Source organism: Pipistrellus hanaki (assembly GCF_964339955.1).
Source record: "Pipistrellus hanaki genome assembly, chromosome: 1".
Lineage (NCBI taxonomy): Eukaryota > Metazoa > Chordata > Mammalia > Chiroptera > Vespertilionidae > Pipistrellus > Pipistrellus hanaki.
In genome coordinates, this window is record NC_140503.1 from 69,097,971 (window position 1) to 69,120,738 (window position 22,768).

The 22,768-nt window shown below is 39.9% G+C and overlaps 1 protein-coding gene across 1 annotated transcript in view; it reads right to left on the reverse strand.

The window, feature by feature from the left end:
• Positions 1-22,768, reverse strand: part of KATNBL1 (katanin regulatory subunit B1 like 1) — a 48,753-nt gene that overhangs the window by 25,122 nt on the left and 863 nt on the right. The window lies entirely within an intron of this gene.

Sequence of the window (22,768 nt, forward strand, 5' to 3'; positions counted from 1 at the left end):
AAGAGTCTTGAGGTTAAAAATTTATAACTACTATCCTATATAATAAAAACATAAATGCCAAATTGACCAACTGGCAAACAGCGGAATGGCCATCCGAACACCATCTGGGACTACACTTAAGACACCCACTGGCGCCAAGCCAGTCAAGGTGCGTGCGATGTGATTGGTCAGGAGCCCAGCCATCACTGCAGAGGGAGACCCAGGACACCAGCTGGAGGGGTGATCAATTGGAGGGTTCCACAATCACCCCAAAGAGGGAGGCCCAGGCCACCAACTTGTGGGCAGTGGTGGGTGGGCAGGGCCTCCCTCTGCAAGGGAAGCCCAGGTCCGGGTGCCGGAGGGAAGCTGATGCTGACAACTGGGGGGAGGAAGGCCTACTCTTGCACGATTTTCGTGCAGCAGGCCTCTAGTCTTATAATATAATAATAAGATACATAAAGAGGTCTTAGAATTTAAAGCTTCAGCCTAATTTTTTTTTTAATCCAGAGATCAAGTAAGTTGCCCAACAACAGTCAGCCAGTTAGAAAGGCACAAAATCAATCCATGTCATTCTACCACATCTTTGTTTTCATTAATTGAATACAATTCATTACCAGAGTGTAGTCAACACTTTTCATTTCTGAATAACCGAAGATGAGAGTACCTTTTTCTCTAGGAAATGACAAAGGAGGGACAGATGAACATAAACTATAAACCACCTCCCATCCTTTCCTCCCCTCCCTATAAGGATAACCTTTATTTCTCCCTATAAACTCCCAGAGGGAATTTATAGAGCTAAAAGGCAAATCATTGGTTTCTCTATGAGGCAGATACCACACAAAAAGTTAAAGGGAAGAATGAACTTGGACTTTTTTCTTCAAGGACTTCAGTGAAGGGAAAAGGAACAGAAGTTAAAAGATTAGATTTTCTGCCCTAGATGGTTTGGCTCAGTGGATAGAGCATTGACCTGTGTATTGAATGGTCCCGGGTTCAATTCCAGTCAAGGGCACATGCCCAGGTTGAGGGTTTGATCCCCAGTAGGAGGCATGCAGGAGGTAGCCGATCAATAATTCTTTCTCATCACTGATGTTTCTATCACTCTCTCCCTCTCCCTTCCTTTCTGAAATCAATTAAAAAAATCTATATTTAAAAAAAAAAAAAGATTAGATTTTCTGAGACAACCTTTTAGAGCCTGGGGATACTGATTCCTTCCTTCTAAATTCAACTCAGACTCTCAATGACTCCTCTGGTCATCTGTAGCACTTATTTATATATATTCTATATATATAAAAGGCTAATTTGCTAAGTCCCTCCAATCATCCAACTGTTGCTATGATGTGCACTGACCACCAAGGGGTATACGCTCAACACAGGAGCTGCCATGACGTGCACTGGCCATTTACATAGAAATGGCGATGTGGACCTAGCACCAATAAGGCAACACCCAGCTTCCCCCAGTGGGACACAGGCCCCACCACCACCCCAAAGCGACACCCCATCAAATTGCAGCCAATGCTGCTGAGACCCCATGGCACAAAATGCAACCCACATCCCTGCCCTGCCCTGCCCAGCCCAGAAACTGTCACTGTGGGCTCTGGGTAATGATGTCACATAGCAACACCTGGCTTCCTCTTCCTAGACTAGCCTCCTTGGAGTTTCTTCAGCCCAGGAACCTGACTTGCCAGGTGCAAACATTTTACACTTTAACTATTCTGTGAAGTGTTTTTCCATGCCTCATCTCATTTGATCCTCACAGAAGTCTTGCAGTAGGTAGACAGGAGATTCAGTAGAATCCTATTTTCTTTTCATTAGCCAGAAAATGAAGATTTAGAAAGTTTAAAAACTTGACCCGACTGAAAAGAAGTAAGAAATGGTGGACACAATGCTCAGTAGTGTTTATATTGAGGTTCTTTAACCTCTTCATTTTAATGTGATTTACTTTCTTCTTTGTTTTACAATAGGCACATCTAAAACTATACATTTACCTCCCCTCCCCCATATGGTTTTGATTTCACACCTTGTTTCCATTATATAATGTACTTCTCATTATTTTTGTAATAAATTTGTCATTTCAGAAAAAAGAAGAGAGAAAAGAAACGGCAGACCTTGAAAATGACTTCATGTTTTCTCACTGTGCAGAAAATATTGCTGCAGTGAAATATTTCACCCTTTGTTCTCCCTGCATGATCTACAACAATAATCTGCTTCGTGTTGATATTTATTGCTGTGTTGCTGACAATTACCTGAAAGAGAAGTTAGGGTGCTTCACTGGGCTAGAAAAAGTTTAGCTAAATCAGAAAGCAGGTCTAATTAAGCAAGTTTATTCTATATCTATAAAAGGCTAAGTTAACTCCTGCATGCTCAATACATATAAAAGCTCTCACTGGTGCCAATCGCAGGTGTGAGTTTTGATCTGTCATTGTTCATTATGAATTTGGTTGACACTTCTATTACAGAGAAAGGGCAAATAGCGATATTAAAATATTTCTTCTAATTAATTTTCTTTCAATGTGCATGAATCTGTGCACCGGGACACTAGTGTTTAATAATGGAATTTGGGTCAGGTAAAATAAGGAGATTAAAAAGAGAATTGAGAAGCCACGGTTGACCCAAATGGGATCAATCCTTACAATGGAAATATTAAACACACTACTTACAAGGACTATTTCGTTAAGTGGAAGAAGGTTCCAAAACAATAGCATCTTAAAAAGCAGAACAGAACCCTAGCCAATTTGTCTCAGTGGATACAACTTCAGCCCGCAAACTGAAGGGTCCCCTGTTTGTTCTGGTCAAGGGCATTCCTTGGTTGCAGGCCCAGTCCTGGCCCTGTTCAAGATGCATGCAACAATCAATCTCTCTCTCTTCCACACTCTCTTAACAAAAAAACAAAAAAAAAAAGTAGTAAAAATATCCTCTGGTGAGGATTAAAACAAAGAAACAAAAGCAGAGCAGAAAACTGAATATATAGTATAATCCTGGTTTAAAAAAAATATATAAAGTCAATCAATTCAAAAGGGTTCTATAAAACCATTAACAAGTTATGAATTACAGGTGATTTTTTTCTTCACTTACAGGTTTCTCTATTTTCTACAATGAACATGAATTATTTTTATAATCTGAGGAAATATTTTTAACATAATAAAGTCACTATCTTATAAAAAGTAGCTTAATTATTCAACTCTCTTAAAGTAAAAAAAGTGAAAACATTGTAAATGCCAACACACAAGGGTGACATTTTATAAGAAGAATCTATTTTAACTTTTCCAAAATTAGGACACTCCCATCTAATTTTCTCAATTCTTGCCTCCTCACCTCATCTGGGAGTCAGCTCCCACATATACTTTCTACTTCGATTTCTCCCTTTGAACTGATTCCTCTCCTTCTGCTTTCAACCATGCTCAGGTTTCCTCTATCAACGCCTATACTCTTTCTCCACTTCTCTTCCCTGCCAAATTTCTACAATGAGGGCTTTTTAGTTTCCATTTTCTTTTTAACCCTTTACGACCTTACTTTTATTTTGCCTTCTCCTCTGAAAAAAATGCATCTTCAAGGTCACTTAAAGCTATAAGGGAGCCTTTAAGCAATGATAATGCTTATCAAGGTCAGCCAAGCCAACTCTAAAGACTGCACATTCTTCATCTACCATTTAGCATTTTTATCATGTCAATGCCATTGTTCTGTTCACATGACACAGCGTTATCTTGACTCTCCTTGTTCCTTTACTCCCTTTTGGTTCCTTTATCTTCAATGACTCTTTTCTCTCTAAACTAAAAATGGAAAAATATTCTTTCATGGTTTCAGCTATACCGAGTCTCTTCACTAACTTCTATGTATTCAGCTTCCTGACCTGCCATTGATGGGTCCAAGTCAACACATCTAAAACTAATATTCTCAACCTCTTCCAATATCAAACCAACTAGTTGCCTTTCCTAGCTACATTTTAAATTACTGGCATCAATCTTCTCTCAGACTAGAAACCTGATTTGACTCCTCTCTCCTTCCTTCCAACAATCACTAAATCTTTTTCAATCTTCCTTCAGAATATTTCCTGGATCCATTCTGACCTTCCCCTTTCCATTGTCAGATCTCCAGTCTCATCACTTCAAACCTAAATTACTGTAAGAATTATCTGATTTTTCCTAACAACATTCTGTTCCTGGCCCCTATAGATCATCCTTTACTATCACTGCCTAAAGTGTTCATGGCAAAATCCTCAAATTGCCAAGTTTCCTACTGAATTTTCCAAACTATGTTTAAAGTTTGTTTTTTTTTTTTAATTTTAAAAGAGAGATTTTAATGGATGTTTTACTCTGTTCAAATATATTTGAATATGCTGCATGTTAAACTACTTCTTGCATTATTATTATTATTACTAGTAGCTTGTTGCAGGAAGATTCCTGCATTGGGTTTCCTGCTGTAGTCGCTGCCCCGCTCCCGTCCCTTCCTTCGCCCCTACCCCGCTTGCTTGCTTCTCCTTGCTTCTCCGAAGCTTTGCTCCCACTGCAGTGCTTGGCTTCTTTCTACGCTGTCTTGATATGCAAATTAACCATCTTGATTGGGTTAATTTGCATGGTTACCCTGATTGGCTGGTAGGCGTGGCTTGTGTGTAGCAAAGGTGCAAGCAATTTGCATATTACTCTTTTATTAGGTAGAATTTCCACCCATTTATTTATTTATTGGTTGATTCTTGTATACATACACTAACTGGGGATGGAACCCACACCCTTGGCATATTGAGACGATGCTCCAACAAACTAAGCTAAACTAGGGCTAAACTACTTCTTTTTTTCTTTTAAAAAAATATATATATTTTATTGATTTTTTTACAGAGAGGAAGAGAGAGGGACAGAGAGTTAGAAACATCGATGAGAGGGAATCATCGATCAGCTGCCTCTTGCACACAACCTACTGGGGATGTGCCCGCAACCAAGGTACATGCCCTTGACCGGAACTGAACCCGGGACCTTTCAGTCCGCAGACCGACGCTCTATCCACTGAGCCAAACCAGTTTCGGCTAAACTACTCCTTGAAATTAATTCAATATATTAAAAAGGCTCCGTGGCCTGGCTGGTGTGGCTCAGTGGTTGAGTATCAACCTATGAAGTAGGAGGTCATGTTTTTTATTCCAAGTCAGGAAAAAGGTTTCGGGCTCTATCCCTAGTGTGGGGTGTGCAGGAGATGTGCAGAAACATCTCTCATCATTGATGTTTTTCTCTCTTCCTCTCTGAAATCCATAAATATATCCTATATAATAAAAGGCTAACATACAAATTGACTGAATGGCTGAACAACTGGTCGCTGACGTGCACTGACCACCAGGGAGCAAATGCTCAACACAGGAGCTGCCCCCTGGTGGTCAGTATGCTCCCACAGGGGGAGTGCTGAGTACAGCAGTGGCAGGAGCCTCTCTAGCCTCCGCAGCAGCACTAAGAATGTCCAACTGACTGCAGAGAGTAGGCCTAAACCATCAGTCAGACATCCCCTGAGGGCTCCCCAACTGTGAGAGAGCGCAGGCCAGGCTGAGGGACACTGAGCCTCTAGTTTAAAAAAGAAGTCTCTGAGAAGGCTGCATAATTTTATTCAACTCTGGGTCTCAAACTTAGCCACCATCCTTTTTTTTTTTTTTTTTTTTTTTTAAATTCTGCCAAAAATACATAAAAAGATGCAGATGTTCCAAGGAACATAGTTTGTGAAATTGATTTACTACACCGAGACTAAACTATTTATCTAAATGTAGAAAACCTTCACAATCAAGTACCTAAGAGAAATTAATATATTTTTTTAATTAGATGGGGGGGAAAAAGAGCAAAACATCCCCCACTATTTTTTTTTTTTTTAATATGGGGAAGTCAGGAAGTTTTTGTTGAGGCAGGAAAATTCTACTGCATTGGTACCAATCAAATAACAATAATATTATTAAAAATAATAGCTAGACTTTTATTTAAAAACTCACTATATGTTCACCATAGTCATATTATGCCCTTTCTATAGGTGACAAAACGGAAGCACAGAAAGGTTACATAATTTGGCCAAGGTCAAAGAGCAATAAAGTTTAGTCAGGACTCAAACCCAGGCATTCTGTCATTATTGCTTCTACTTTCAACCAATATACTATACTGCCTACCTCTCCATTAAGATGAGAGATTAAGGGTGAATGTGTAGACAGGTGATGCAGGTTTATAATATCCTAGCTCGTTACTTTGGCAGGTCATTTACTCTATCCTGAATTTGTTTTCTCAAATGTGAAATGGAAATATGGTTATGAAGATCAAAATGAGATTACATGTAAGTTATTACTGATCACTCAATATTTATATGAAACGAGGGACCCGGTGCACAAAATTCATACATCAGGGGAAGGAGTTTCCCTCAGTCCAGCCTACACCCTCTCCAATCTGGTACCCCTAGAAGGATGTCCGACTGCCCATTTAAACAAGCAGTCACACATCACTCTCACAATCCAGGACTGTTGGCTACTAACTGTTCGACTGCCTGCCTGATTGCTCCTAACCACTTCTGCCTGACAGCCTGATCACCCCCTAACCACTCCACTGCCAGTCTGATTGATGCCTAACTGCTCCCCAGCTGGCCTGATTGCCCCTAACTGCCCTCCCCTGCCAGCCTGGTCACCCCCAACTGCCCTCCTCTGCCAACCTGGTCATCCCAACTGCCCACAACTGCCTCCCCTGCCAGCCATCTTGTGGCAGCCATCTTTGAGCACATGGGGGCAGCCATCTTGTGTCTTGGAGTGATGGTCAATTTGCATATTACTCTTTTATTAGATAAGATGAGAGAAGGCAGACTCTAAAGACTAAGTACTATACAACTTTTTTTTTTTTTTTTTAAATTATTATTGTTTTCAGAGAGGAATGGAGAGGGAGACAGAGACATCCAAAGAAACATCAATGAGCCGAGACCGGTTTGGCTCAATGGATAGAGCGTCGGCTTGGGGACTGAAGGGTCCCGGGTAAGATTCCGGTCAAGGGCAAGTACCTTGGTTGCGGGCATATCCCCAGTCGGGGGTGTGCAAGAGGCAGCTGATTGATAACTCTCTCTCATCGATGTTTCTGGCTCTCTATCTCTCTCCCTTCCTCTCTGTACAAAATCATTAAAATATATTTTAAAAAAAAACAAAAACAAAAAAAACATCAATGATAAGAGAGAGTCATTGCTTGGCTGCCTCCTACATACCCCGTACTGGGGAACAAGCCTGCAATCTGGGCATGTGTTCTGACTGGAATAGAACCATGACCTGCTGGTTCATAGGTCGATGCTCAACCACTGAGCCATAAAGGCTGGGCTACAACTTCATTTTTATGATATTCTAGAAAAGGCAAAATTATAGGGAAAGAAAAATATCAATTGTTGTCAGTCTGGGGAGAAGGTAGAAATTGACTGCAAAAGAATAAAAGGCAACTTTTTGTGGTGAGAAACAGGTTCTGTATCTTGACTATGAAAGTGATCACACAACTGTATGTACAATAAAACCCATATGAATGTATATCAATAGCCTGACTTTAAAAAACTGGAGTGCAGTTGAAACCGATTTGGCTCAGTAGATAAGAGCGTCAGCCTGCGGACTGAAAGGTTCCAGGTTCGATTCTGGTCAAAGGCATGTACCTTGGTTGTAGGCACATCCCCTGTAGTGGGTGTGCAAGAGGCAGCTGATCAATGATTCTCTCTCATCCTCTCTGTAAAAAATCAATAAAATATATTAAAAAACAAAAAAACAAAAACAACAACAACAAAAAACTGGAGTGCAGAGCACATGTCATTCATGGTTTTTCACCAGGCTCCTTGGACAATCAGCTACGCACATGACAGAAAATGGCTTCACTGAGCCATATCCATTTTTTTTTCCCCCCTAAGAAACTAGCCCACCCTTCAAGCCTGGAAGTTCCAGAAATGTTCCTCAAAGCATCTGTAATATTTATATTTTGACTGGTTATTACTAATGCCAGCCCCTCTGGCTTTCTCTTTGTTCTATTCCAGGGGTCTTCAAACTTTTTAAAGTGGGGGCCAGATCACGGTCCCTCAGAGAGCTGGAGGGCCGGACTATATGAACTACTAATTCCTACTGTAACACCTCGGCTGCGCTCACTGCCCAAAAAACCTGGCGGGCCGGATCAGACTCCTCTGTGGGCCGCATGTGGCCCGTGGGCCGTAGTTTGAAGACCCCTGTAATCTATTCAATCATGTGGACTAAAGTCTGGCCCTGAGGATGCTAGATGCCCTCAGTGCCCTCTCTGTGCAATGAAGTGGAGTCCTCTAACTTGAATACCAGTGGGCATTTGCAAAGGCCTTTAGGTTGCCCATGTCTCTCCTAGCTCTCTAAAAAGCTTTGTGCTCACTATGCAATAGCTATCACAACTCACTATTTGGGTGAAAAATTAAAGACTCATCCAACCTTAAAGGCTGATATAGCTAAAAGATTAGGTCAAACAGACCCATGTTCAAATTTTTACCTTTCCCATTTAACTAGCTATGTGACCTTGGAAGCAGCTGAGCCTCATTTTCCTCAACTATAAAGTAGAGATGTGTGTTTTTACCCTCTCTCACTCCAAAGGAATAAAAAACCTTGCTCACAATGAATTTTTTCTCTATTTTTTATTAAACTTATTAGGGTAACAATTTATGAAATTATTTAGGTTTCAGATGTACAATTCTATTGTACATCTGTATATTGTACTGTGGGTTCACCATCCAAAGTCAAATATCTTTCTGTCACCATGTGTCCACCCTTCCGCCTCTTCTTCTTCCCCAACCCCTTTCTCTCTTGTAATCATCATACTGTTGTCTATAAGTTGTTTTCTTCTTAATCCCTTCACCTTTTTTCACCCAGCCCCCCAACTCTCCTCCCCTCTGAGTCCGTTTCTATTTTGTCTGTTAGTTTATTTTGTTCATTAGATTCCACATGTGAGATCATACGGTATTTGTCTTTCCCTGACTGGCTTATTTCACTTAGCATAACACTCTCAGGTCCATCAATGCTGTTGCAAAAGATAAAGTAAGTTTAGGAATCTCTACTTTTTTTTTTTGTGTGTGTGTGTGTGTGTGTGTGTGTGTGTGAGAGAGAGAGAGAGAGAGAGAGAGAGAGAGAGAGAGAGCGAGCTTCAATGTGGTTAGTTTTCATTTTTGCCATCTTCTCATGACTCACTTGATCTCTCTTTGAAGTTCCAACACTAGTACTCTTTCCCTCCCCAGAATTTGCCCATTACTTTGAAATCACATTGATCACTCAAAATATTATCTCAAGTTTTAATCATTTGGTAGTAGTTAACTTATTTACCCCCTTCTCCCCACATCAGTTTCTTTATCCAACTAAAGAGATCAAGGAGTGAGTTTCTGAGAAGACGGCAAAACCTTAAACTAACCACATTAAAGCTTTCACAAAAAGACATGGAAAATGGTAGGGACTCCTAAACTCACTATAAGCATCCTTGAACACAGAAAGGATATTTTATAACATTAGGTCTTTATAACATTCTCTGAATTTTTGCTATAAAACTTCCTGCCTCTCCTAATACTTGATGATTTTTATGGATACAAATTGTTTCTTCTCCCTGAGAAGTCCCTTTCCCTACTTTCTAGTTCATCACAGCCTCTGACTGTAACGACTGAGTTCAAATCTTCCTCTCTTAAGCTTTTCTTGATTCCTATCTTCACTGATCTCTTCCTTCACCACCTTTTAATGGAACATAGTTATTATCACACAGCGTAGGTCTTTAACAATTAATAAATAATTGAAGGCCTACATGTAAGACATCTGGCACTAACTGACTCAGTTGTGTTTCCTCTTGCCAACTAGACTGCAAAACTTCTCATGAGAAGGGCCTGATTTTATACTTTTATATACACAACCTAAAGCAATTCAACAACTCTTAGTTAATTTAAATATATACAAAAACTACACACACACACACACACACACACACACACACATATATATATATATATATATATATATATATATATATTCTCCAATGAGCAAATGAAGATCATTACAAAGTCCTAGATTTTAAGGTTCATTTTTAAATGCTAAAAGGAAAGAAAGCATTATGTATTCAATTCAACGTACATTTACTGAGTACCTATCATGTCAAGAGATGAATAAGAAGTACATGTCTTGCCGAAACTGGTTTGGCTCAGTGGTAGAGCGTTGGTCTGTGGACTGAAAGGTCCCAGGTTCGATTCCGGTCAGGGGCATGTACGTTGGTTGCGGGCACATCCCCAGTAGGGGATGTGCAAGAGGCAGCTGGTCGATGTTTCTCTCTCATCGACATTTCTAGCTCTCTATCTCTCTCCCTTCCTCTCTGTAAAAAAATCAATAAAATATAAAAAAATTTAAATCTTCCCTTCAAAACAGATTTCAATTCCTTAAAAAAAAGAAAGAAGTACATGTCTTAAAGCAAACAGAAAAACTCATAAAGACCACAGACTGGGGGGTTAACAGAGGAGAAAGGGGGTGGGGAAGGATGAAGAGATTAAAGTGGATCAAATATTTGGTGATGGAAGGAGATTAGGCTTTAGGTAGTGAGCACAAAATAGGAGTATACAGATGTATTATAAAGTTGTACACTTGAAATTTATATAATGTTATTAATCAATATTATGCCAATAAATTTAATAAAAATAAATGAGAAAAACAAAGTGTATGTCTTATTTCTCAAGAAGCTTATGGCTAGTGGGGAAGAATAACAAGAAACTCAATAAATATAAAATAATTATGTGCTATAAAAGAATAATAGACAGTATAAGTTGCTGAAAAAGCAGCAGCAATGCATCTAATTTGAGAAGCACCAAAGCATCCAGGAAAATATCTCAGGTCAAACTAGATTTGAGTCCTGAAGATAAACAGGAAATTGTACAAGTGAAATGAAGCAAAGCTCTCTATTTAAGCAACCATAGCAAAACCCATATACTGATACTCAATATATCAGCATCTACAGCTTTCCTTATTTCCATACTTTGGGTTTCCCAGAAATGATTATTTAATTTGACCATAAATAAAAGCAAAAAAAGATATAGAAGCTGATGGGAAATTTCATAATGGATAGATCAAGTTGACAACATCTAAACCACTAATCAACTTTAGCATCACAAAAAAGGAGACAACCAGACATTATATGCCCTTGATGTGATACACAGGAAACACTATAAAACAAGACTATTAAATATTCTTGTGAAAAAAATCTACCCTGAACATAATCAAGTCTCACCTACCTATTACCATCTACCAGATACAGAACACAAAAAGGAAACTAATAACACTACTATAGGGATAAATCTAGAAAAACAAAGTCTTTGGGACACAAAATTGTTTCCTCAACAAATACTTTACAGAGAGAGAGAGTGAGACAGAGAGAGAGAGAAATATTAAAAAAAAAAAAAAAAAAAAAAAAAAGGACTGTATTGCCCTGGCTGGTATTGGTATGGCTCAGTTGGTTAGGCGCCGAAAGACTGCCGGTTTGATACCCAGTCAGGGTACATGTCCAAGATGCAGGCTCATCCCCCATAGGGAGGATGCAGAAAGCAGCCACACCATATTTTGTTCTCACATCAATGTTTCTCTCTCTCTCCCCCTGCCCCTCCTCTCTTGCTAAAAAAAAAGGAAAAGAAAATCAATGGAAGAAACTTTATCAACTGAATGCAATGTGTGGACACTGCTTAGATCCTAGTTTTTTAAAACCTGTTTAAAATCAAGGATGTTTAAATATTGGCTGGATATGTGATTAAGGGGTTAATTGACTTTCTTTGTTTTGTTTTTAAATATATTTTATTGATTTTTTTACAGAAAGGGAGAGGGATAGAGAGTTAGAAATATCGATGAGAGCGGAAACCAGTTTGGCTCAGTGGATAGAGCATCAGCCTGCGGACTGAAGGGTCCCAGGTTCGATTCCCATCAAGGGCATGTACCTTGGGGGGTGTGCAGGAGGCAGCTGATCAATGATTCTCTCTCATTGATGTTTCTCTTTTGGGGGGTAAAGACGGTAACAGTTTCCTTCACTCAACATACTTATTTTGAGATTCATCCATGCATTACATCACTCATTTTTTACCACAGAACCAGTGGATATACCACAATTTGTTTCCAGTTTGAGCTATTACCAATAATAAAGCTGTTATGAATAGTCATGCACTGCCCCGCTGGCATGGCTCAGTGGTTGAGCATAGACCTATGAACTAGGAGGTCAAGGTTCGATTCCTGGTCAGGGCACATGCCTGAGTTGAGGGCCAATTCCCAAGTGGGGGCCGAGCAGGAGGCAGACAAACAATGATTCTCTCATCTCCCTCTTCTTTCCTCTCTGGAATCAATAAAATCATATGGTGTGCCTGGCCAGCCTAGGTGAGGGGCTGATGGCTGTTTGCAGGCTGGCAATGGCCCCTGGCAACCCAAGCTCCCAGACCCTCCTTTTTTGCTTTTTTTTTTTTTTCAGTGCCTCCTTGAGCAGAGGCCAGGGCTGGAAGCAGGTATCAGGGATTTATCTATCTTCTATAATTGAAACTTTGTAGCCTTGAGCAGAGGCCAGGGCCGGGCCAGGGCAGGTGGGAAGCTTGGCTTCCTCCATTGGGGGGCAGAGGGGGGAGAACCAAGCCTCCTGCTTGCTCCAGCTCCGTGGCTGCTGCCATCTTGGTTGGGTTAATTTGCATACTCAGTCCTGACTGGCTGGTGGGTGTGGCTTGTGAGCATAGCAGAGGTACGGTCAGTTTTCATGTTTCCTTTTATTAGATAGGATGCTTTTATGCTCCTATTTTTTTTTTTTGTTTTGTTTTTCCATCGTGAGCTTTTTTAATACATGTAAAACTTGGAAGAAAAGGGCTTGTGGCAGGGTCTTTGGGCTTCTCTCCTGATCTGGCTGCCGCGTCCCCGTTCACCTGCGGACACCGGGACAGTGGAGTCCAGCCCTCAGTGGGGGACACCGGCCCAGGACACCCAGACTGAGGAGGCAAACACTGCGGTCCAGCCGGCGGCACAGGTCACCCTGCGATATGCTCCTATTTTAAATTATAGAGGAAAAAACAGGATGGTGGCATAAGGTATACACCTGCATGTGCTGCCTCTCACAACCACATCAAAATTACAACTAAAAGACAAAATATCTATCACCCCGAACCATGGGAAAGCTGGCTGAGTAGAAGTTCTACAACTAGAAGGAAAGAGAAAAGAGCCGTAGCAGTAAGACCACGGGCGCGAAAAAGCAGAGGTACGGAGGCACGCGAATCGGGCTCGGGGCTGGGTGCACTGTTTTGGTTTTTTTCAATCTGAAGAGAGACACGAGCTCCTGACTGCTTAGGACTCCAGTTTCCGGTGAGACTCTGGGGATCCAGACTCCTTTGGGGAGAAGCGGGACTCTGTGCATAGCGACTTTTGCATACGATTTGCCTGCCCTATCGCAGCTTAACCTAACAAACTGCAGCAGGGTCAGCTCCAAAACTTCCAAACCCCAAGCAAAGAGGAAAAATCTTCAGATCTTGATGTAGCTCCTGCTGGGTGGCCTCAGGCAGTAGCTGACCTGCACCTCTTTAGAGATCCAGGAGCCTCTGTACCTAGTGGTCAGTGTGAGATGACACCAGATTTCAACTCCTCACATACATAAGTGACATACTCAAGAGGCAGAGTCAGTGAGCACCAAAGCCCCACTGAAACAAGTCCTGCCCCAGAAGGGTGTCTCCAGCACAGCAGTTCTTCCATTATAGACACAGCAGGTCCTCACAGAGAACTGGCCTGGAGGTCAATTCCTCCCAGTGATACCAACAACAATTAAGGCTTAACTATAAGACTGTGCACACAGCCCACAAAGGGGTGCACCAAGAGTGTCTACCTCAGGTAACTGGGAGGCTGAGCCACTGGGCCCTATAGGACACCTAGCACACAAAGCCACTCTATCAACTCAGGGAAGCAGCCAAAATGTATAGACAAAGAAACAGGTCACAAATGACAGAAATGGAGGAAAGCAAATGACTGAATATAGAGTTCAAAACCATGTTTATAAGGTTTTTCAAGAATTTTCTAGAAAGGGTTGATAAATTTAGTGAGATTCTTGAGGATATGAAAAAGGACCAACTGGTAATTTCCTGCCTCGTTTCTGCTTGTACCCTTAAACTTCCCTTTCCTGTAATTAAATTCTCATCATCTCCACAAGGTTTACAATGGAAAAAACAAAAACAAAAAATTGTAATAAAATGTGTTAAGCAGGGCGATATCCCTTAAGATTTATCTAAAGAGCTTAGGAAGAAAAACTGCTCTTTGAGTTAAGCTATGAAGTAGAAGAGCATGGTTTAAAGCAAAGATATTCATAGAATCATTTTACAAAGTAATAGCTTTTAGTACAGCAGGATTTGCCTAGTGATTCTCAGTAGGTGTTCCACTAAATTTTAATCAATGTATAAAATTAATTTTCATAACTATTACAAGTGTTCAAAACAAATGTTGGGCTGAAAAATTATGTGACCCAGTATAGAGCTGTTATAACTTATCATAAGACTTCAAAACAAACAAACAAAAACAAAATCCCAATTGGGATTAATAATGTGAAACCAGATTCAAAAGATCACATGATTCCCTAAGTGTGATATCTCTTTCTTAGGTATATCTGACCAGGGGTGGGGAGGGGAGTTTGTACAAAGGCAGTATCTAAAAGTGACCAAGAGAATGTTAACACTGCTTTTATAAGCTATATGAGACACTATTAGATTGCTAGAATAATGATACATTCTATTGAGTTTTAGTTTTGTCTGGAGCCTTTTAATCCTTTCTAAAGTTCTAATCTAATTAAAGTTAACATTTTTAAAGAATGTTTCAGAGAGGGCAGGACTGGAGGAAGAAGGTGAACACTGAGAAGAAGAAAAAGAGCACAGAAACAAATACAAGCAGTACTTATTCATGACAAATCAAGTTACCTGGAATGTCTCCTACACTTGTTAGGTTTATTATAGGTGATTAATTTACCAAGTCATCAGAGCCTGATAATCATTAAATATTCAAAATATAAAAATAAGTCCCCTTAATCTGATTCCATGTTCAGAACAAGTCAAAACCCTAGTACCTGAAATAAACCCTCACAATGTTTGTATTGGCTGAATGATGATTCATCGCACCGCCTTCTCTTAATTCAGTTTCCCATGGAAGGCTGGTCTGAGAAACAATGTCAAATTCAGGAAGGCAAGTCAAGCATGAAAACACAGATTTTTGGAAATTCAGCAGGTACAACATGATAATACATCATTACAATCAATTAGACCAAACCGAATTCCAACTTTCTTATGACCAAGTAAGTCACCCTGAAACAAAAAGTATGAAGTTGATGCTAAAGGGGAATTACCATTCCCACCATCTCCTCTTTAGTTTTAATAGCGAGGTCCATTGAGCAGACTCCATTAAGGAATTGAGATTAAAAATGGGAACATGAAGTTAGCTAAATTCTGAGAGCTAGGTGGTTGTTTATCATCATCTTTATCGTGGTTTTGGACCAATAAATTTAATTTTTTCAAGAGGGGGTGGGGAGCAAGTGCAGAACAGTATGCTATCACTTAGGTAAAAACAAAATGTGTACATGAGTGATTGCTTATATATCCACTGATTATCTTTGGAAGGATATACAAAAAATCAGGAAAGCCGAAACTGGTTTGGCTCAATGGATAGAGCGTCAGCCTGCGGACTGAAAGGTCCCAGGTTCGATTCCGGTCAAGGGCATGTACCTTGGTTGCGGGCACACCCCCAGTAGGGGGTGTGCAAGAGGCAGCTGGTCGATGATTCTCTCTCATAGATGTTTCTAACTCTATTCCTCTCTCTTCCTCTCTGTAAAAAATCAATAAAATATATTTTTTAAAAAAAAGAAATCAGGGACAAATATCACTTCTAGAGAGAAGCTATATGTGACAGGGGGATTAGGTGAGAAGGAGATGTTTCCCTTTTAGACTTTTACTTTCAATGAATACTACTATTAGTATACTATACATTTACTAATAATATACTATACATTTCTTCTTAAATGGCTATATAAGCATCTGAATCTTTGGGAACACTTGGGAGTTTCTTAAGCCAAGTAGATGATTATCTTATTAGCAAATTTTGGTAAATATCCCTTACTCTCCCTCTTAGAACATTCCACTGTTTTTCTGGAAATATTCACAGGGAGGAAAAATACTCTAAACTTTTCTAAATGTCTTCTTAAACTCAAAAAAGAAAGTATATATAAATACATATACAAAACAATGTCAACTTAAGGATCCTTTTTCACCCCTTGTTTAACTACGAAAGATATTTCTGAAGCTTTCAAGATAAACAGATTCTATGTACGAAAGGATATACCATTAAGATATATGACTCTCAAAAACATAGGTTAATATGCTATTACACTAACTTTAACACTATCTTCATGATTTGAGACAAATCTATTACCAATCTGTTAACACTTGTGATTAATTTTTGTAGTACCTGATCAGTATGTGAAGGATACCCTAAGACCTTGATATAAGGGCAGATTGTCCTTTGAGAATTAAAAAAATCAACAAAAGATTATGCTAGAGTCCTTAAGAACAATGGTTCTTAATCTTTCTTACTCTCCAATGCTTAAATTGAGATTACTGCACAGCCCTATCAGTTACAGTGGTTTGTTACCGCTATGTGTCCTGGGCTGAGGTCAGAATTACACTGAAGTCTGAAAATGTCCCGGTCTCTTAGAGAACACTCTTCTCCAGCAAAGGAGTCAAACACTACCTTAGGGAGGTGTAATGACTCCCAGGTCCAAGACTTAACTGTAATTAAATTTAACCTATTCATTAAAAAATAAACAATTATCTCAATGTTTCCCCTAAGCTTTGGATTCATTTCTCTAAACACCCACAAGTCAGCTCCATATGAGTGTCTAACAGCCATCTATTCTTGAACTTAATATATTGAAACTAGAACCCTTAATAGTTACCTTCTCTCTCATTTCTCTCATCGTGCCCTAAGAACAAAGAAGAAAATATAAAGCTTCCCCAAAGTTAACTGATATTAGCAATCAGAAGATACTTGGAGATGAGCACAAAGTAGAAAACACAGCATTTTATTTTATTTTTTTAATATTTTTATTGATTTCAGAGAGCAAGGCAGAGAAAGAGAGAGATAGAAACATCAATGATGAGAGAAGATCATTGATTGGTTGCCTCCTGCATGCTGTCTACTGGGGACCGAGCCTGCAACCCAGGCATGTGCCTTGACCAAGAATCAAACCATAATCTTCTGGTTCATAGGTTGATGCTCAACTGCTAAGCCAAACTGGTCAGGTGAAAACACAGCATTTTAATCCAACAATGTAAAATTATATTCTATCCTACTTGAAAAGTGTATGCTTCCAGTAAAAGGACCATTTGTATTATGTTTAAGGAGTATGTTTTTTAGATTTACTTTCCTAAATACGTTTTCCAGAAAGCACCAAATCTATAATAATAAAAGCATAATATGCTAATTAGACCGGACGGGGCTGCAGGGGAAGCCTGGGTCCTGGGTGCCTGCCGGAGGCTGTAGGGAAGCCCGGGTCATGGATGCCAGAGGGAAGCCAGTGCCAGTAGCTGGGGGAAGGAAGGAAGGCCTACTCTTGCACAAATTTCATGCATTGGGCCTCTAGTTAACTGAATAAGTAAAGAATCGATAAAGTTGCCGAAACCAGTTTGGCTCAGTGGTAAAGCGTCGGTCTGCGGACTGAAAGGTCCCAGGTTCAATTCCGGTCAAGGGCATGTACATTGGTTGCGGGCACATCCCTGGTCGGGGGTGTGCAAGAGGCAGCTGGTCGATGTTTCTCTCTCATCGACGTTTCTAGCTCTCTAGCCCTCTCTCCCCATCTCTGTAAAAAATCAATAAGATATATATTTTTTTAAAAAAGAATTGATAAAGTAGCAATGTAATATTAATTGGTGTGATATTATGAGGCATTCCATCACTGGACAAGCATTTAAAAAAAAACATATATTTTAACTGATTTCAGAGAGGAAGGGAGAGGGAGATAGAAACATCAATGATAAGAATCATCGAGCCCTAGCCAGTTTGACTCCATGGATAGAGCACTGGCCTTCAGACTGAAGGATCCGGTTCAATTCTGATCAGGGGCTCGATACCTGGGTTGCGGGCTCAATCCCCAGTAGGGGGTGTGCAGGAAGCGGCCAGTCAATGGTTCTCTCTCATCATTAATGTTTCTATCTCTCTCTCCCTCTCCCTTCCTCTCTGAAATCAATAAAGATATACTTTTTAAAAAAGAATCATCGATTGGCTGCCTCCTGCACACTGAGGATCCAGTGGCAACCCAGGCATGTGCCCCTGACCAAGAATCCAACCATGAAGTCTTGGTTTATAGGTCAAAACTCAACCACTGAGCCACACCAACCAGGCCTTGGCAAAGCATTTTTATTTTTTTAAAATATATTTTATTGATATTTTACAGAGAGGAGAAAGGGAGAGAGATAGAGCTAGAAACGTCGATGAGAGAGAAACATCAACCAGCTGCCTCTTGCACACCCCCTACCGGGGATGTGCCTGCAACCAATGTACATGCCCTTGACCGGAATCGAACCGGGACCTTTCAGTCCGCAGACCAACGCTCTACCACTGAGCCAAACCGGTTTCAGCCTTGGCAATCATTTTTAAAGATAATTTCTCCTCCCCCACAAAAAATTATACTCACCTCTTGCTTATAAACTGTAGCAATCTATATGTGTAAAAAAAATAAAAATAAAAAAAATAAAAAAATCCCAAACTAGTCTTTTATTTTTTTTTATTTTTTATTTTTTTTAAAATATATATTTTATTTATTTTTCACAGAGAGGAAGAGAGAGGGATAGAGAGTTAGAAACATCGATGAGAGAGAATCATCGATCAGCTGCCTCTTGCATACACCCTACTAGGGATGTGCCCGCAACCAAGGTACATGCCCTTGACCGGAATCGAACCCGGGACCTTTTAGTCCGCAGGCCGACGCTCTATCCACTGAGCCAAACCGGTCCCGGCCCAAACTAGTCTTTTAATCCTCAAAGTAAAATTCAATATAAACTTGAGCATTATCTAGGATATTAACAAAAAATGTATTTCTAAAATCCTTTCCAAGAATGGAAGATTTCTTTCTCCAAGAAGGGAAGATTTGCAAAGAAAGAACTGGAAAAAAAAAAAATTAAAAGGAAAGGAAATTAAAGGAAGATTAACTACTTTAGGAGTTTTAGGGAGAATGTGAGGTGATAGGCATCAAGGGTCCTCATTAAAATGTTATTATGTGCCTCTGTAAATGGCAGTTTACATACCTAAAACGAAAAGCATCACAAGTGTGTATACTTATTTCAGTAGCTCCACTATTCTTTTAGTTTTCCAGGTTTAAAATCTTGGAGATACTATAGACTTTTACCCTAATTTTTTTCTCCAGTTAATCAGTCATCATATTCTAATATTTTTTCCTTCAAAATGTCTCCTGTGAATATAAAGCAAAATTCCCAATTTCAAAAGAATACATACAAAAAAACGAAGACTGACTATTAAAAAGAACATTTTTCAAATGAAAAATGAGAAGTATTCAAGATATGCTGAGTCAAAACAAAACACCCAACCGCCATATGGAGAAAAATGTATAATCCTAGTTTCATAAAAGAGAAGATAGTTATCAGCATAAAAAAAAAGATTTGAAAGGAACCATTCTACATGAAAATGTTAACAGTTGTTCTTCCTGTTTAAGGGAGTTTATAACTGTGTTGCTTTTTCACACTTTCTCTATCCACATTTCCTAAAATTTTTTTTTATCATAAATTTGCATTATTTTCAAACTTAGAAAAATCCTTTTTTTAAAAATTGTCTCATTTTGCCACTCCTTGTCTATTTTCATTGCTCTCATCCTATTCCTTCAGTCTTTGCCTTCCCCAGGACTCTAACAACAGCCTTCTTCCCCTTGAGGTCCCTGAGCCCACTTCTCCCCAACTTACTATTACTTGTATACATGCTCCTAAAACTCATCATTCATACTTATCTACAGCATATGGAAACAGAGCTGACCATATAAACAATCAACTTAAAATAGTGATTCTCAGACTCAGAAGCGCTGATGCTAGGGGTGATTATTTCTTATGAAGGGGCTAGCCTATTGCAGGATGTTTAGTAGCATTCCTGGCCTCTATCCACTGGATGCCAGTGGCTTCTCCCAAATGTGTGTGTGTGGGGGGGGGGGGGGGGGGGGGAGCCCAATTGCCCCCAGTTGAGAGTCATACGTTTATTTTTATTTTTAAAAAAATACATTTTGTTGATTTTTTACAGAGAGGAGGGGAAAGGATAAGAGAGTTAGAAACATCGATGAGAGACACCGATTCAGCTGCCTCCTGCACACCTACTACTGGGGATGTGCCCACAACCAAGGTACATGCCCTTGACTGGAATCGAACCTGGGACCTTTCAGTCCACAGGCTGAAGCTCTATCCACTGAGCTAAACCGGTCAGGGCAAGAGTCATACATTTAAGTTATAAAATTTCCATGGCTCAATGGTTGAGCATTGATCTATGAACCAGTAGGTCATGGTTTGATTCCCTGTAACAGCTTATACCAGGGTTTTCAGCTTGATCCCTGTGTGGGCATGCAGGAGACAGCCAATCAGTGATTATCTCTCCCTTTAAAAAAAGAAAAAAAAGAAAAGAAAAAAAAAAAAAAAAATATATATATATATATATATATATTTTTTTTTTATTATTGATTTTTTTTTTTTTTTTTACAGAGAGGAAGGTAGAAGGATAGAGAGTTAGAAGGATCGATGAGAGAGACATAGATCAGCTGCCTCCTGCACACCCCCAACTGGGGATGTGCACACAACTAAGGTACATGCCTTTGACCGGAATCGAACCCGGGACCTTTCAGTCCACAGGCTGACACTCTATCCCAGGGGTCCTCAAACTTTTTAAAGTGGGGGCCAGATCACGGTCCCTCAGAGAGCTGGAGGGCCGGACTATATGAACTACTAATTCCTACTGTAACACCTTGGCTGCGCTCACTGCCCAAAAAACCTGGCGGGCAGGATCAGACTCCCCTGGGGGCTGCAAGTGGCCCGCGGGCCGTAGTTTGAAGACCCCTGCTCTATCCACTGAGCCAAACAGGTTTCGGCATATCTCTCATCATTGATGTTTCTATCTCTCTTTCCCTCTCCCTTCCTCTCTGAAATCAATAAAAATGTATTTTAAAAAAGAAAAGTTATAAAACTTCCAAAATCATATATGTATCTGCATATATATATGGCCTACACTTCTTGATATGTCTTAAAAAACATTCCTCAGTCTTGCCCACATCTTATTTTTCTCAGTAGGAACTTCCTAGAAGAATCCTTTTCATTCTCAATTCCAAGCCTTTGAACAGTTTCCTCACTACAATTCCCATTCATATTTTGGCCTATATCCATTCTTCAATTGTCAGTTCTTTGCAGACCCTTTACTGATTTGCTCAGTTCAGTTCAGCATACGCCCACTAACATAGAGCATTACATATACACATACATATTTGTTTGCTTGTTAATCTCATACCCCGAATTAGAGTAACCTCCCTCAGAATTTTAGGGAGATTATGCAGGCACATTTCTGCTGTATAGCTATTGTGCTAACCCTGTGCTGGGCATAGAGGCAATTAAAGCTGGACAACTGATGAATGAATTTAAATGCACTGCTGTTAATGGTGTAAGCTATTGTTTTCTTTTTTAATAAGTTGCTTTTGAACCTAATGGAGCGATTGGTTAAGTATAATCATTCGAAATGCTCAGTAACCTTCAAAACGTTTTCAGAATGAAAACATTAATATTTAATGGTATATTTTCAGGAACACCTAGTGGTGGGCTTTTTTCCTTCCCTTTAAAATTTTTGGAAACATGTAGGTTTTGAAATATTCTCTACACTTTCAGGAAATCATACAAAGAATTTAAAACTATTAATTTAAAACTATTAAACATGAACTTTATGAACTCCATTTATTTTAAAATACCCAATGGATTGGATTTTTTCCTCAGTGTACAAAACTTAAGTATGGCCCTGATTGGTTTGGCTCAGTGGATAGAAGGGTCCCAGGTTCGATTCCGGTCAAGGGCACGTACCTTGGTTGCGGGCACATCCCCAGTGGGGGTGGGGAGGGGGGTGCAGAAGGCAATTGATCAATGTTTCTCTCATTGATGTATCTAGCTCTCTATCCCTCTCCCTTCCTCTCAGTAAAAAAAAATCAATAAAATATATTAAAAAACAAAACAAAACTTAAGTATGGTCAACAAGAGCAGACAATTCAATTTTTATAGTGTCTGGGTATACATCGACACAAATACACTTTCCACACATCTATATTATATCCAAGCCGAGAGAAGTAAATGAAATTAAAGTGCTTTGTGAACTTAAAAAAATAAAAATAAAAAAAGCCACATACAAAGAAGGCAACAGACTAGACAGGGCAGCATAGTCGCACGCTGGAAGCCAGCCTGCGTGGGCCCCGGCAATGATCAGCTGTGTCCCCCTGTCCACGTCACTTCAGCTCTCTGTGCCTCGGTTTCCTCCTTGTCAAGTGGGGGTCATAGTACCTGTCCCGCATCGAAAGTCTCGAAACAGTGCTTGCATACAGAAAGCACAAAATAAACAGTGACCCTGTTATTATTACACCATTCGCTATTAGCCTAGTAAGAAGCCTCAATGTCTCAAGTTCTGGTTCCAGTCGGGAGCTGGTTTCACAAAAAGCAGGATAAGCTGTTTACAAGTTTAAGCTATTACGTGGACTAGTCGCTCAGAATTTCTGCCGGTGCCAAGCCGGCGATTATTCCAGAA